Consider the following 14367-nt stretch of genomic DNA (forward strand, 5'->3'; position numbering starts at 1 on the left):
TCCCCAAATTCAGCTTGCTCGGCCCAAAGTAGAGCTGCTTTATCTAGGATGCAGCCCAGGTTCTAAATGAAGTGTTAGGGAAAGGGGCAGGGTCTGACAGTGGAAGCAAAAGGGGAGCAGGAGGGGAGTAGACTTTTTGAGATGTTTGCCTCGAGTGGGGTAGATCTGGTCAAATGCACTGTTCTTCTGGGAAGCTCTTTTTCCTGGTCCTGTGGCTACAGAATGTGGGCTTTTCTTGGAGCATTTTGGTCTGTGCCCATTGGTGTTTCTGGATTAGGGAGCTCTCCTGTGCCCAGGCCTGGATATACTGGAGACAGACAAAATCCCAGGGAACTCAACACCCAAGGTCGATAGCCAGTTTGTCTTCTTTTCTTCACCTTTATGCCTTCTGTCAGTTGCGCTATGGATTTTTGTCGAGGTTTATTTGTTTGTTTGTTTCATTATTAGCAGGAGGACTAATAGGGTGGCATGTGCTTATTTCATCTTGACAGGACCAGAAACGATTCAATAAATTCTATATTGACTCCATATTCTATATTCCAATTTTGTCAGTTGTCCCAGTAATGTGTTTTATGGCATTATTTTGTTTCTGGTACAAGATCCAGTCCAGCATCATGAATTGCATTTAGTTTCCATGTCTAGTTTCCATCTATAATAATTTCTCAGTCTCTCACTTGTCTTTAAAGATACAAAAACTTGTGAAAAACAAAGGCCAGTTGTTTTGTAGAATGTCTCTCATTCGGGTTTGTCTGATATTGTTTCCTCATGATGAGATTCAGGTTATGAATGAAAAAAAAAAGTCTTTTTTAGAGAGAGTGTGTGCAAGTGGGAGAGAAGGGCAGAGGGAGAAGGAGGGAGGGAGGGAGGGAGAGAGAGAGAGAGAGAGAGAGAGAGAATCTTAAGCAGGCTCCATGATCAGCACAGAGCCCAATACGGAGCTCCATCCCATGAACCTGGGATCAAGACCTGAGCTGAAATAAAGAGTTAGATGCTTATCTGACTGAGCCACCCAGTCACCCCCAGGTTATGAATTTTTTGAGAGAAATACAACGTGAATGATGTTTGGGCCTTCTCAACTTATCATATCCAGAGGCACATGATACCTATTTGCTCCCCACCTTTTTTTTTTAATCTTTTGTTTTTTTTTTTTTTTTAGGTAAACTCTAGACCCAACACGGGGCTTGAACTCACAACCTTGACTGAGATCAAGAGCCGCATGCTCTTCCAGCTGAGCCATCCACACACCCCTGTTTGCTCCTTATTTTGATCACTTGCTTAACATGTTCTTCTATTCCTCCAGGGTATAATTGTTTTTCCTTTTGCAACTAATGCATACATTATGAAGAGAAACTTTGATAGTGATTAAATATTCTGTTTCTTATCAAACTTGACCTCGACCCCATGTGTGTAGCATCCGTAGATGATTTTTGCCTGAAAGAAATTTTATTATGATGGTTATAAAATGGGGATTTCCTGACTCCATCAGTACCTCTATATGCTGGCACTCTACTGCAAGAAAGAGCTCTTCCCTCTTTGAAACCAACTTTAGGAATGATCCCTTCTAGCTATGGCGGGAGATCTAGATAACACACTAGTCCTTCCTCTCCTTTCCCCCATCTTCCCAGTACAGTTATATTATTTTTAGTTCCTCCATTAATTATCATTTGTGACTTCAATTAATATACACGTTTTTCTTGTTCTGTCAAGTATCTATGATGTCTCTTGATCTTCGGGTTAGTGAAATGAGGGTCTTATTTTCCTTGCCCTGCCCTTTAGCTCTCTTCCCCCATTCTACTTCCCAACTTCTGTCATGTACACTTGCACGTTATTGAGGTCGTTGTTTACACGATGTTTTATAATCACTGTTACGTTACTGTGAGCTTATCCAGTTTCCCATCAACTTTCCACTTTCTCATCATTGATGATCTTTGCCTGACTTATTTCATTAGGAGAGGCAAAATACTGGTATTTAAAGTTACAGTATTTGCTCTGCATTAACTAGCTGCCAGACTCTATTTTTCCGACCGTTCTAATTGTTGTAAAGTACAATTTCAGTGTTTTCATTCATGCATCTCATGGCTGCCCACTGCTTCATGAATTAAGTTCCAATGCTTTCGTGTTATGGCCAGGCCTTTCATATTATGTTTCCTACCCTTTTTTATCTCCCTTATTCCTTTAGATACTCTATGATCCTGGGAAGAGTTTCTGTGTTCCTCAAAAGTTCCACCTCACCCTTGCTTCTTCATCTTTGTTCTTGCCTTTCTTCTATCTAGATTGTTCTCAGTCCTGTGGAAATTTTATCCAAAGTCCTCACAACGGCCTCAGAGTGGCCTACAAGGTCTTACACACTAGAGTTTCTATTTCCTGGGACCTCATCTCCAGTGCTTTCTCTCTCTCATTCTAGTCAGACTGTTTTTCCAAGACACCATTCACAAGCCACAAGCTTTGTGATGTCACAGAGACATCAGGTCTTTGCATTTGCTGTTCCCCCTTCCTAGGGCACTCCCTCCAGATACCAGCACGGTTCACAGTCATCAGCTTTTTAAAGTATTTGCTCAAGTGTCACTTTCTCGGTGAGGCCTTTTCTGACCTGTCTCTTTGAAACTGCAGCACCTCCCTCCCTTTCCCTGTACTCATTCTCCCCCTTCCCTCGTCTATTTTTCTCCATAGTACTTGTTCTGTCAAATGTGTATTATGTGATTTATAGATTTCATTTATTTTCTGTCCCATCATTACCCTCTGCTAAATAGAAATTCTGTAAGGATAGACTTAATCTATTTTGCTCACTGCTGAATCCTTACAGCTAGAACAATATTTGGAATTTAGTAGATATTTAACAAATATATTCAAGATATTTAAATGAATTTGTGGAATGAATGAATGAATGAATGAATGACAAGACCTGCACTGTGGTCAATTTGTTGGTTGTTGAATAAATGAATCCTCCTTTCAAGAGCCGTCTCAAATATCTCTTTTTGGAAATTTTTTGGGCACAAAGTTTTATTTCTCCCTTTGCAATATGTATTCATTTTATTTCCTTTTTTTGACTTGTTGCACTGGCTAGGTTTTTCAGCACTGTGTTGAATAAGAATGATGAGCATAGACATCCTCTACCCAATCTTCGAGGAAGAGCAGCTTAGTTTTTAACCATTAAATATAATGTTAGATGTAGATATTTGATATTTTTTTAAACCAAATTGAAGACGTTTCCTTGTATTCCTATTTTTGGAAATTTTTATCGTGAGTGGGTGTTGAATTTTGTCAAAAGCATTTTCTTTACATATTGATGTAATCATATGATTTTTCTTTTCTAGTCTGTTAATACAGTAGGTAATGCTGATTTTTGAATGCTGAACCAGTCTTGTATTCCTGAAATTAAGCCCACTTGGTCATGTATGTAATTCTTTTATATACTGCTGAATTTGATTTGCTAATTTTGTCAAGAATTTTTGCGTATATTCATGAAGTACGTTCATTGATTTGTAGTTATTATTATTATTTTTCATATTGTCTTTGTCTGGTTTTGGTGTCCAGGTAATACTAGTGTCATAAAGTGAATTGAGTCAAATCATTGTGTTGTACACCAAAACAATGGTATATGTCAGGTACATATCAAACTTAGGAAGTTAAAATTGAAAAATACCAAAAAAATGAATTGGGAAGTATACCCTCCTTTTCTGTTTTTTGGAAGATATTGTATGTAGAATTGTTGTTAACTCTTCTTTAAGTGTTTGGTAGAATTCTCCAGTAAAGTCATCTGGACCTGTAGATTTGGGAGGGGTGTTAACCAAAAGTTTAATTTCTTTAACAGCTGTAGGGACACTAAGAATAATTAATGTTAGATGAGTTGTGGTAGTTTTTGTTTTTCAAGGAATTGGTCCATCTAATCCAAGTTGTCAAGTTCATATGTGTGGAGTTGTTTGTAATTGCTGTCATCTGAATGTTTGCATATCCCCCCAAATCATATGTTGAAACCCTAATGCCCAATGGAATGGCATTGAGAGGTGGTGTCTTTGGGAGGCGATTGGGTTGTGACAGAAAAGGTTTCATGAATGAGGATAGTACCCGGATAAGAAGCTCTAGAAGCATCCACTGCCCTCTTCCACCATGTGAGGACACTGCCAGGACCTCCCAGCCTCCACAACTGTAAGAAATAAATTTATGTTGTTACCCAGTCTGTGGTATTTTGTTATAGCAGTTCAAATGAACCAAGCTGGTAATATTCCCTTTTTATTTTTTTAGATGTTGCATCTCTGGCCAGCTGACTTCATTTGCTCCAAGTCTGGGACATCTGAAACGTCAAAGAAAATCCAGGCAACTGGGCCACCGTGTTGTTGCTCAGATCCCTGGCTGGTCTGCTTTCTTCTTTCCACCTTTCAGTCTTATGTTTGTTTTATATACAGTGTCAGGGTTTTTATGGTACTTAAGTAGCAGGAGGAATAAGGCAAAGTTGATCTACTCTATATTCCTAGAGTGTAAGCCCCCATCTTTAGTTTTTGATGTTAGTGTGTGGCTTATGTCTTGCTAAGGTATTGCGTCCAAATCACTTTTTTGACAAGATAAAATCATTTCATGCATATTACTGTAAGACCATTGTTGTCCATTTGGCAAGTCTTACTTATATTCAGTGGCCTGAGATGCTTGGTGAATACAACTTCTGAATATGTGGAAATATTTTAAGATTGATTTAGAGCAGACTACTTCTATTATAGCAACAGATTTGCCCTCATTTTTATTTGTGAGTATTTATAAATAAAAGTTTATTTGACAAATAAAATATGGTAGTTTAATTCTTCGAAGGCAGTTTACAGACAGATCTGCTATAGGATAATTATAGGTGTTTCAAACCTGGATTTGATTCCATGGACAAATGTATAAGTAGAAGAGAAACATTGCCAGGAAGGAGCATAAATGTGCATTCAAATAACTTTAATCGTTAAATTATACTTTCAGTTCTTTCTGACAAGAATGTCAAATCCGTCTCTCACAGTTAAATTGATTGGCCCAGTAATCTGAAATAAATGGTCTGAGATTGTGAGTTTACGTTTTAAAATCCTTTCCATTTAGCCAGAGGGAGAGACCATATTACACACACACTTCTTCTATGAAAAAATATGACTATTCTGCCTGTTTTAATTTTGTTAATCAGTTTCCCCCTGTTATTCACATTACTTTATAGCGGTTTTCATAAACAATGCATTGGCCTACACCAAGGATTATTAGGTGTTTCAAAGCACAGGTGTGAGACTTCTTGACATCTCCAGTGTTAGTCATCATTGACTCAGTGATCCTTGTGCAATGGTGAGTAAAGCGAAGGGGAGGAATGTAGGCTTTTAAATTGTGAAGCAAAATCATCGTTCTGGGATTTTACTGGGAATCACACATTGGGTTATGAAATGTCAAGAGGCCCAAATATGAATTTAAGTTAGAGCTTTACAAAGTAACATTAAGTTATCCTCTTAATGCATTTTAATATAATTTCCTTTAGTATCCTTCAACATCCTCTAAGCCCATAGTGCTTCACAGTTATTTTAAAATCAATCCCTAAGTCAATATCCTTTCTTTGTAATTTTAGTATCCTCCAATCTCCTAAGAACAGCTGCAAGTTGAAATGATGTTGGAGAACTGTGGCAAAAATCTAATAAAAAAAAATGGCTTCATTTTGCAGGGAAAGGTGTATTAGGTAATTGACAGAGAATGACCAGGAACATGGATGTAGGGGTAGGTCAGACAGATTGAATTGTTAAGTATTTTCAACCCACTGTAAATGAAATTTTGAAATCAATATGCCATTTTTGTTGCATAAGCCTGTTAAGGACAGAAGCAAGATGGAAAGATGTAATACTGATTTGTTTAGCTGCTAAAGCAAGTGGAAGTGCTGTGTGTAAAAGTTCCAGGATCTCTTGAAAAAAGCAAGTTGCACTCTTACATAATTTTGCTTTAGAAAAGGGTATTTATAATTGTGTATGAGATAATTGTGCATTATATACTATTGCAATGCACATGATGCTAATTTTTCTTTTTCTTTTTTTTTTTTTTTAATTTTTTTTTTTCAACATTTATTTATTTTTGGGACAGAGAGAGACAGAGCATGAACAGGGGAGGGGCAGAGAGAGAGGGAGACACAGAATCGGAAACAGGCTCCAGGCTCTGAGCCATCAGCCCAGAGCCTGACGCGGGGCTCGAACTCACGGACCGCGAGATCGTGACCTGGCTGAAGTCGGACGCTTAACCGACTGTGCCACCCAGGCGCCCCGTGATGCTAATTTTTCATCTTGGAACATCTTATTGACTTTTTTTTTGTTTGTTTCTTTAGGGTTGCAGTGGGTTTTCCGTAACAGCTTTTTTCTTTTTTTAAGTTTATTTTTTAGTAATCTCTACACCCAATGTGTGCTTCAAACCCACAACCCCAAGATCAAGTCGAATTCTTTTCCAACTGAGCCAGCCAGGTGTCCCCCATAACAGTTCTAGGCTAGACACAGACTTACTGAGGTTTCTCTATGCTTTATCATGCTGCATGCAAATACAGGAATTCTAGGCAGCCGTGATGTCTCAAGTACATTTGGTTCCTTACCCAACAGCCATTTCCCTCTTTTTTTTTTTTTTCACTAGGCCTCCATATTTTTTGGGTTCCACTCATTCTTTGCAGTCCTGTGCTTAGAGAAGAGATAAATCCTGGTAAGGCCCTTTCTCCTAGCCAGTGATCAGTTTAGAGATGTGACTATCAACCAGTTTGGCCAAGGAAACATGGGAAATATGCTGGAGGAACTTCTGGGAAGATTTTCCCTGCTTTCAAAAACGACACAGGAGGGAGGGAATCATCTGTTCTTCTGAACATTGTGACTGAATGTGACCCTTGAACTACTCATGGATAAGCAGAAGATGGAAAGGACAGACCTGATGACAATACTGAGCTGCTGAATTTGGAATGAAATTGGGGGCTGCCCTACACCCAGACTTGTTGGGGAGATGTTACATCTCCCTCTTTTGAGGCCTTTTGGGTCAAGATTCTTTATTACTTGCAACTGAAAAGGTCCTGTTAAAATAGTATTATATTACAGCAGCCTTGGCTTACGTACGTCTTCCACTTAGATGACATATATAAGATTTGTGCTCCTAACTTGGGTGATTCTCTCTTATTAAGCATGATGCACTAATCACGAAGGATTAAGGAAAAAAAGGATAAGATCGAAATTGCTTTGTAGCTTTGGAAAACTGTCAGGACTTTCCATCCTCTTGAAAGCAGGCTTCTAAGGATGAGTTGCTCTTGTTTCCAAATGATGTGTGGTGGTGAGAGGGAGAAATGACAGTGATGGTGTCACACAGGGTGTCACACAGGGTGATGGTGCTTCTACGAAGCCTGGACGATGAGGCTGGAGTACTGGGGTTCTGTGGAATCATGCTATTGCTGCAGGTGAGCTTTTTAAGGATAAAAAATGAGGGGCGCCTGGGTGGCTCAGTCAGTTAAGTGGCTGACTTCGGCTCAGGTCATGATTTCACGGTCCGTGAATTCGAGCCCCTCGTCGGGCTCTGTGCTGACAGCTCAGAGCCTGGAGCCTGTTTCAGATTCTGTGTCTCCCTCTCTCTGACCCTCCCCTGTTCATGCTCTGTCTCTCTCTGTCTCAAAAATAAAATAAACGTTAAAAAAAAAATTTAAGGATAAAAAATGAGAGTTAGGGGAGAATCATGGAGGGAGGCGTCTAAATTAAATTTTCTCCTCAAAATAAAGCAAAGGGGGTTACAGGTTGGAGGGATAAGGGAGAGGTCCATAATTATACATAATGTTCCGGTTTTATTTTATTAAACGGTTTGTTTAATGTTTATTTTTGAGAGAGAGAGAGAGAGACAGAGCATGAGTAGGGAGGGGCGGAGAGAGAGGGAGACACAGAATCAGAAGCAGGCTGTAGGCTCCAGGCTCCAGGCTCCGAGCTCTCAGCACAGAGCCCAACGTGGGGCTTGAACTCACGAACTGTGAGATCAGGGCTCAAACTCATGAACTGTGAGATCACAACCTGAGCAGAAGTCAGACACTTAACTGACTGAGCCACCTAGGCGCCCCTGTAATATTCTGGTTTTAGATGAGACTGAGCCCATGGCAGGCTTTATGGCAGCGTATGTCTAGGCCTCAGGGACGATCTAGTCCAGATTTCCATTCAGAATTCTTCCTAAGAGAGAAACAGACTCTCAGCTCATGAATTTCATGAAGTAAACTGATTCTCTCATCAGTGTCTTTCGGGATAGCAATGTCAAGCACGCTAGATCCATTCAAGTTTCTGTTCAGGGTTCTGAAACAAATACTGGATCACAATACACCAGAAGTAGCTGAACGGCGATGTTTGTTTGTTTGTTTGTTTGTTTGTTTGTTTCTTCCTTTCTTTCTTTTTTGATGTATGTTTCTCAGTGTTGCCCATTTCCATCTTTATCTCCACAAAATATCCTGGGAATGGAGGTAGACTTGCAGATTCTAGCAATAGTGAGAGAAAAGGCCAGAAGCATCTGAAACCTCAGAAAGAAACTGGAAGTGAATGAAGTAAACCGATCAGAGAGAGAAGTGGCCCACAGCTCCCATTGCCTTCCCGAGGTACAGGTCAGAAGTAGCATGTCCCCAGAAGATTAAATTCTTCCTGTAGACACCAGCTTGAGTGCCTGAGAGTTCCAGTGCCTTTCCTGACCCCCCGTGGATTTCAGGCTTGTCGAGCTAAGCCCCATGATCGCATAAGCCAATTCCTTGCAACAGATCTCTTTATATAGATCTCCTACTGGTTCTGATTCTCTGCTTGAACCTTGATTGCTACACAGTCATGAAGAGGAACTCTTAAAAGCAGCTAGAAAAGAAAAAAAACATTATGCCCAGAGAAATAAAGAATGACAGCAGATTTCTCATTAAAACACGCAATTGAGGAGACAGTTGTACATCTTTAAAGTAACAACAAGAAAAAATTGCCACTTACATACTAGAATTTATATATTCCAACTTTTTTCACTTTGCAATTATAATTTTTTATTTTTTATTATAGGACATAAATTGTATAAAAATTCAATTATAACAAAATAATTGGTGACTTTCTTGAAGCAAAGGCAAGAGATGTAACTGCTATGGTCTCATTAGTCGAGTGTCCTCAAAATCCATAGATTGAAACCTAATGCCCAAGGTGATGGTGTTAGGAGGTGGGGCCTGTGGGAGGCCGTTAGGTCATGAGGGTGGAACCTCATGGAATGAGTGTCTTATAATAAAGATATCCGAGGGATCCCTCCCACCTTCCATGCAGCAAGTAGGCAGTTTGCAATCCAGAAAAGGACTTTCACCAGAACCTAACCATGTTGGCACCCTGGATTTCCAGCCTCCAGAACTGTGAGCATAAATTTCTGTTGCTTCTAAACCACCCAGTCTGTAGTATTTTGTTACAGCAGCCTGAATGGACTAAAACAATAGCTTTTAGGGAGCAATTGTGAATTCCGTATTTTTTCATGTTAGCACTCACTCAAATATTATTCATCCAAACAGTGTTGTCCTATCCACAAAGCCAGACATGCATGATAATAATTAAATTCAGTCATCTTTGATATTTTGCCACCTTTCAGTCCCAGCCAACCATAGCTTTATATACACTTTTCAATTTTTATCATTTCAAAGGTATATTTGCAAAATACATTTGTACAATAAAACCTTGTGTTTACCAGTTGGTTGGCTTATTTATTATGTTTAAAAATTTAAGTGTGTAATGGGTAAGCATTCATTTGTACCCTTCTCTGAGGCCCCCAAAATGTTAGGGCCCACAGGAGGGACTCTCTCAGGTCTTGCTCTGGTACTGTGCTATGGAAAGTCACCTGAGTGTGAACCGTCCCTAGCTAATTTCCTCTCCTTCCCTTCCTCTCTCTTGTTCTTGTTGTGGAAAACTGGGCACAGGGTGAAAAGAATCTCCTGGAGATCAGTTTACACACTTTCCCTTCCCAATAGAGAAATAAAACAGTTGAGGAGCCCTCCGTGTGACAGAAGAGGCATCTGTGAAGACCGTACTGTACTCAACAACCAGCAAAAAGACTGGTTGCCTTCCTAGCCCCTACCCAGTCCCCAGTGCTGGAGGATGCCTAGAATTCCACCCTTAGAACTTTATTTAAGGGGCACCTGGATGGCTCAATCAGTTAAGCGTCCAACTCTTGATCTCAGCTCAGGTCATGAGCTCATGGTTCGGTTGGTGAGATAGAGCCCCACGTCCTGTCATCGGGCTCTGCACTGACAGCAAGGAGCCTGCTTGGGTCAGTCCCACTCTTTCTCTCTGTCCCTCCCCCATTCACACTGTATCTCTCAAAACAAATAAAAAAAAAAAAACACCTTTATTTTAAGGTTGGAACCATTCTCTATCTTTGTGTGTTGGTAATTCAAGAGATTTGATTTGGGGAAAGGAGCAGAGAAGACCTGTGTTTCCAATGCAACAGGGCAGATGAACCGCTGGGAGGCTGAGGTAGAGATGAGGGGAGGTGGGAGGGAGATGAGGGGAGGTCGGGAATCTTGGCAATTTTTTTTTTTTTATCTCAGTGTATAGCAAATTTTCTCATTCTTTTTTGCCATTGTGTCATTCATAGCTTTATACCTCAATATCTGGTGCATAGTTAAGCAAATGATAAATATTGAATAAGTGAAATATTGAATGAATGAAAATAAAGGGACATTTTTGTGCTGCTCTTGGAAATTAGCTGAGCAAGTTATCATATACATGTTTCAACACGTAATATAGATAAATTATACAAAGCCTTCTGATTCAACAATTGAAATATTACTTGTCTTATTCTTTACCATCCATTAGAGGGAGACATGACTCTGTTGTGTAAAGCCAACACTTTGATCCTCTAACTGGAAAATCTGAACCAACTCTATAGCAGGTGGTCCTTTGTAGAATTTGAGCTCTTTAATAACTCTGTCTAGGACTGGATGTTCTAGGGATGATAAAGGATGTTAATTTCAGGAGGAGAAAATGTCTGGACCAAAGCACTTGGACCAGGAGTAAGGACACAGGTGAACTTGGCTCAGTTACTAACAGCAAGACTGACTACTTTTGTTAGGTGGGGTGCTAGTAAACTAACTCTTTAAAAAAAAGTCTTGTTCTGAATGTAGTACTTATGGATTCCCTAAAGAAAAAGACAATACAGTATTCACAGTGAGCCATGAACCAAAAACCAGAGAACAGCTGAGAAGTGTTCACATCAATCAATGTCCTCTGTTCTGAAGGAAACAACACTCTCGGGCCAAGAGAAATCCTTAGTGTATCTACTTACTATGGTCAATTTCAAGCTATGATTGGTTTAACAATTGAATTGCAAGTTCCTTGAGTAACAATCCGCAATCCGGAGCCAGTGTGAACAGACTTCTGCACACTGCTGAACTTTGTTGGGTCTCAGTTGCCTTTCCTGGAAAATGGGGATGGTAAATAACCCATTACACAGATTCCATTATATAGTGGGCATCTAAGCCCTTTGAACATTTTAAAGCAATGTTTTCCAAACTTCCCTGATCATAAAATCATCCAGTGGGTTGTGGAAAATGCACATTTCCAGGACCCACCCCAGAGCTCCTGGTTCAGAGTCTGCTGGGGAGGAGGTGCCTGGGAATCTATATGTTAAACCAGTGACTCGGGTGACCTGCGATCTAGGAATATGGAAAAACACTGCTTTAAATTAGTCTCACAACCGGGTTCTAGGTCAGTGGGTCCTTCTCTGACTCACTTCACAAGTGGGACTGCCTGAGGAGATACAGGCAGAACTCATCTATGCCGGACAGGGCACTTAATTCTCTTCTACCCCCTCCATCCTAGGAACCCAAACCTCTTTAACCACTAAACCTGCTGTTTGCCTTCTCTGAGGCCAAGTCTTCCCTACACCTGTGAAGCCCTTTGTTCTAAGGGCTGCTGGATTTTTTTTTTAATTTTTAAAAAATGTTTTATTTATTTTTGAGAGACCGAGAGAGACAGCATGAGTGGGAGAGGGCAGAGAGAGAGAGAGAGAGAGAGAGAGAGAGAGAGGGAGGCGCAGAATCTGAAGCAGGCTCCAGGCTCTGAGCTGTCAGCACAGAGCCCCCGACTCGGGGCTCAAACTCATGAGCCGTGAGATCATGACCTGAGCCGGTCAGACGCTCAACCGACTGAGCCACCCAGGTGCCCCTGGGCTGCTGGATTTTTTAAAGCCATCGTGTATGGAGAAACAGCCAGGTGTCAGGCAGGTTACAGCTCATCCCCACAGCCATCTCATGCAGTATATTCTTGTGCTCTTATTTTACAGAAGGTCAAAGAGGCCAGAAAAATGTTCAAGGGCATAAATGCGATAAGAGCCTGGGCTCCATCCTGCTGTGGGCTCTTCTAGGCTGCCTGCTCCTTTGGTGCCTGTGTGTTCTCCATCTTCTCTGTGGAAGCCCCGTGCTCTGAAAGCAGCTTCCAGTAGCTGGAGTGGAAGAATGAAGGATGCCGAGGGCTGGGCCTGGCACCTGCAGAATTCAGAGGAGCCACCCAACCTGGGGAGATCGGCACCTTCCACGTCTGAATGAAGTTCGGTCAGCTCAGGAAACAAGCGCCGGGAGGTGGGGGGAGAGGCTAATTTCTAAGAGGAACCCAAACATGCAGGGGATCCTCTGAATGTCCACAAAAACTCCCCATCTGTGCCCGCTATGTGTCTCTGATCATTTGTGACAGGCACTGTGGGTCATTTCTTAGGCATTGGTCTTCTCCCCTCCACTAGAGTACAAAGCCTTCAGGAGATCAGCAGTTAAAGAACCCAGAGAATGTTTTTGTTCTGTGCAATAGATCTGATCGGAACCCTCCACCTACTAGCTGTGTGATATCGGGCAAATTACTTAAATTTTCTGAGCCTTAGTCTTCTCGTTTGCTAAATGGGAACATAAATCGTGCCTCCCTGGTGAGACTGTTTTCAGGATTAAATGAAATAGTGCAGATAAAGTGTTTACAAGCAGTTGCTGAATGAATGATCTCCTCCTCCGCATCTGAGAACAAACACCTTCATGTTCTCTTGTGTCTTAGGCAGGGACTTAGGGCATTTTTGTTTTTCAGCATTAAGAGGGCATTCTCACACAGAGAGAAATGCATGAAGGCGAGAAGCCTTCCCAAAGAAGAATGTTTTGTGGAAGAATAAATGTAATGTCGAGTGTCAGAATAACTTGAAAGTAAACATAATAAAGAAGTTGTCAATGATTTTTCTCCCTTGAATGGTATTTTAGCTGGAGATAAGGTGGGAAGGGATGGGGCCAGGGGACACAAGGCCAAGGATACTCACAGTAGCAGTATGGCGAACACTCCGAGACCTTCCCAAGTGTTGGGGACACAGGAAATGAATTTCTCTCAGGGAGGCCAGAATGGATCTATGCAGAGTCAGATAACTAGGGTTTCTAGAACCATAAGTCTGGTGAACTCACTTAAGTTTCCTTACGTGCAAACTGGGAATAAGATCACCTTGACACAGTCGGTGTGAAAATGAAGCGCGGCATGGCTACGTAAGCGCTTTGTCAACTGTAAAAGCCACCATCGCCCTAAGAAAGCAGTTCTCTTAGTAAGTTGTGGCGGCCGGGTGGAAGAATATGGTGGATGAGAGCAGGCTGAGGAAGTATCTGGCCAGATGTGGGCAGAACCAGGAAGAAAAGATCAGTGAACAAACTGCCTGGACAGACAGGAAAAAAAAAAGAGATATAAAAAAGAAGCAAAAAAAGGGGAGAATGCTGGGATCCTAGGACACTGGACAACACCGGCGACTCCTCAGAAGCTATATAAGCTACTTGGAGAAGTTCGTCTGCTGGTCGTAATTCCCAGCAAAAGGGGAGATGGAATCATGGAACAGATCATTCCTCTCTCTGCTTAGACTCATCAGATCAAGCAATGACTTCTGTGCAAGAAGCAGCATCTCTCTGCACACAAGGGATGGGGTCTGTATTTTTATAAAAGCCGCTGATGCAATTCGCATCACTAGAGTGTTATTTGACACTCTGAGACATTTCTGGTAACTTTCCATGATATGAACAAAGAACTTGAAAATGTCAAATACATTTATGAGAAGTAGAAAAACTTCAACTTCTTTGAATTCTAAACTCTATGGAAGCAGACCGTCTTATTAGAATCTGTGGCTTCTTGAGCCATTTCTGTCTACATATGCTATTTTTTTTTGACCTCATATCTGGGACTATTACACTGTCTGACCTGTTATTAATATTATTTTATTCTGTGCCAGAAGATGCAAGGAAGCTGCATTTCCAGAATCGCATTTGAGTCATTTGTGAAATTGCATATTACAATTTGCCACCATTTCTAACAGTTCGCTAACATTTTCTTTCTCGACTGGGTGTTCACATTCCTGCCAGTGACCTCCAGGGGC

At 41.1% G+C, this 14367-nt stretch overlaps 1 long non-coding RNA gene across 2 annotated transcripts; it reads left to right on the plus strand.

Moving 5' to 3' along the window:
• Positions 1-1139: 1139 nt before the first annotated feature.
• LOC147579912 (uncharacterized) lies at positions 1140-7078 on the plus strand. 2 transcript variants are annotated; one of them, XR_015252309.1, is made up of 5 exons: positions 1140-2573; positions 3872-4146; positions 4243-4353; positions 5180-5301; positions 6613-7078. It is a non-coding gene; the product is annotated as an uncharacterized LOC147579912 (long non-coding RNA). The 2 variants fall into 2 exon arrangements; XR_015252308.1 differs by lacking the exon at positions 1140-2573 and having other exon boundaries at positions 3179-4146.
• Positions 7079-14367: the final 7289 nt, after the last annotated feature.

Source organism: Puma concolor, chromosome B3 (genome assembly GCF_028749965.1).
Source record: "Puma concolor isolate L17-30 chromosome B3, mPumCon1.1.hap2, whole genome shotgun sequence".
NCBI classification, from domain to species: domain Eukaryota; kingdom Metazoa; phylum Chordata; class Mammalia; order Carnivora; family Felidae; genus Puma; species Puma concolor.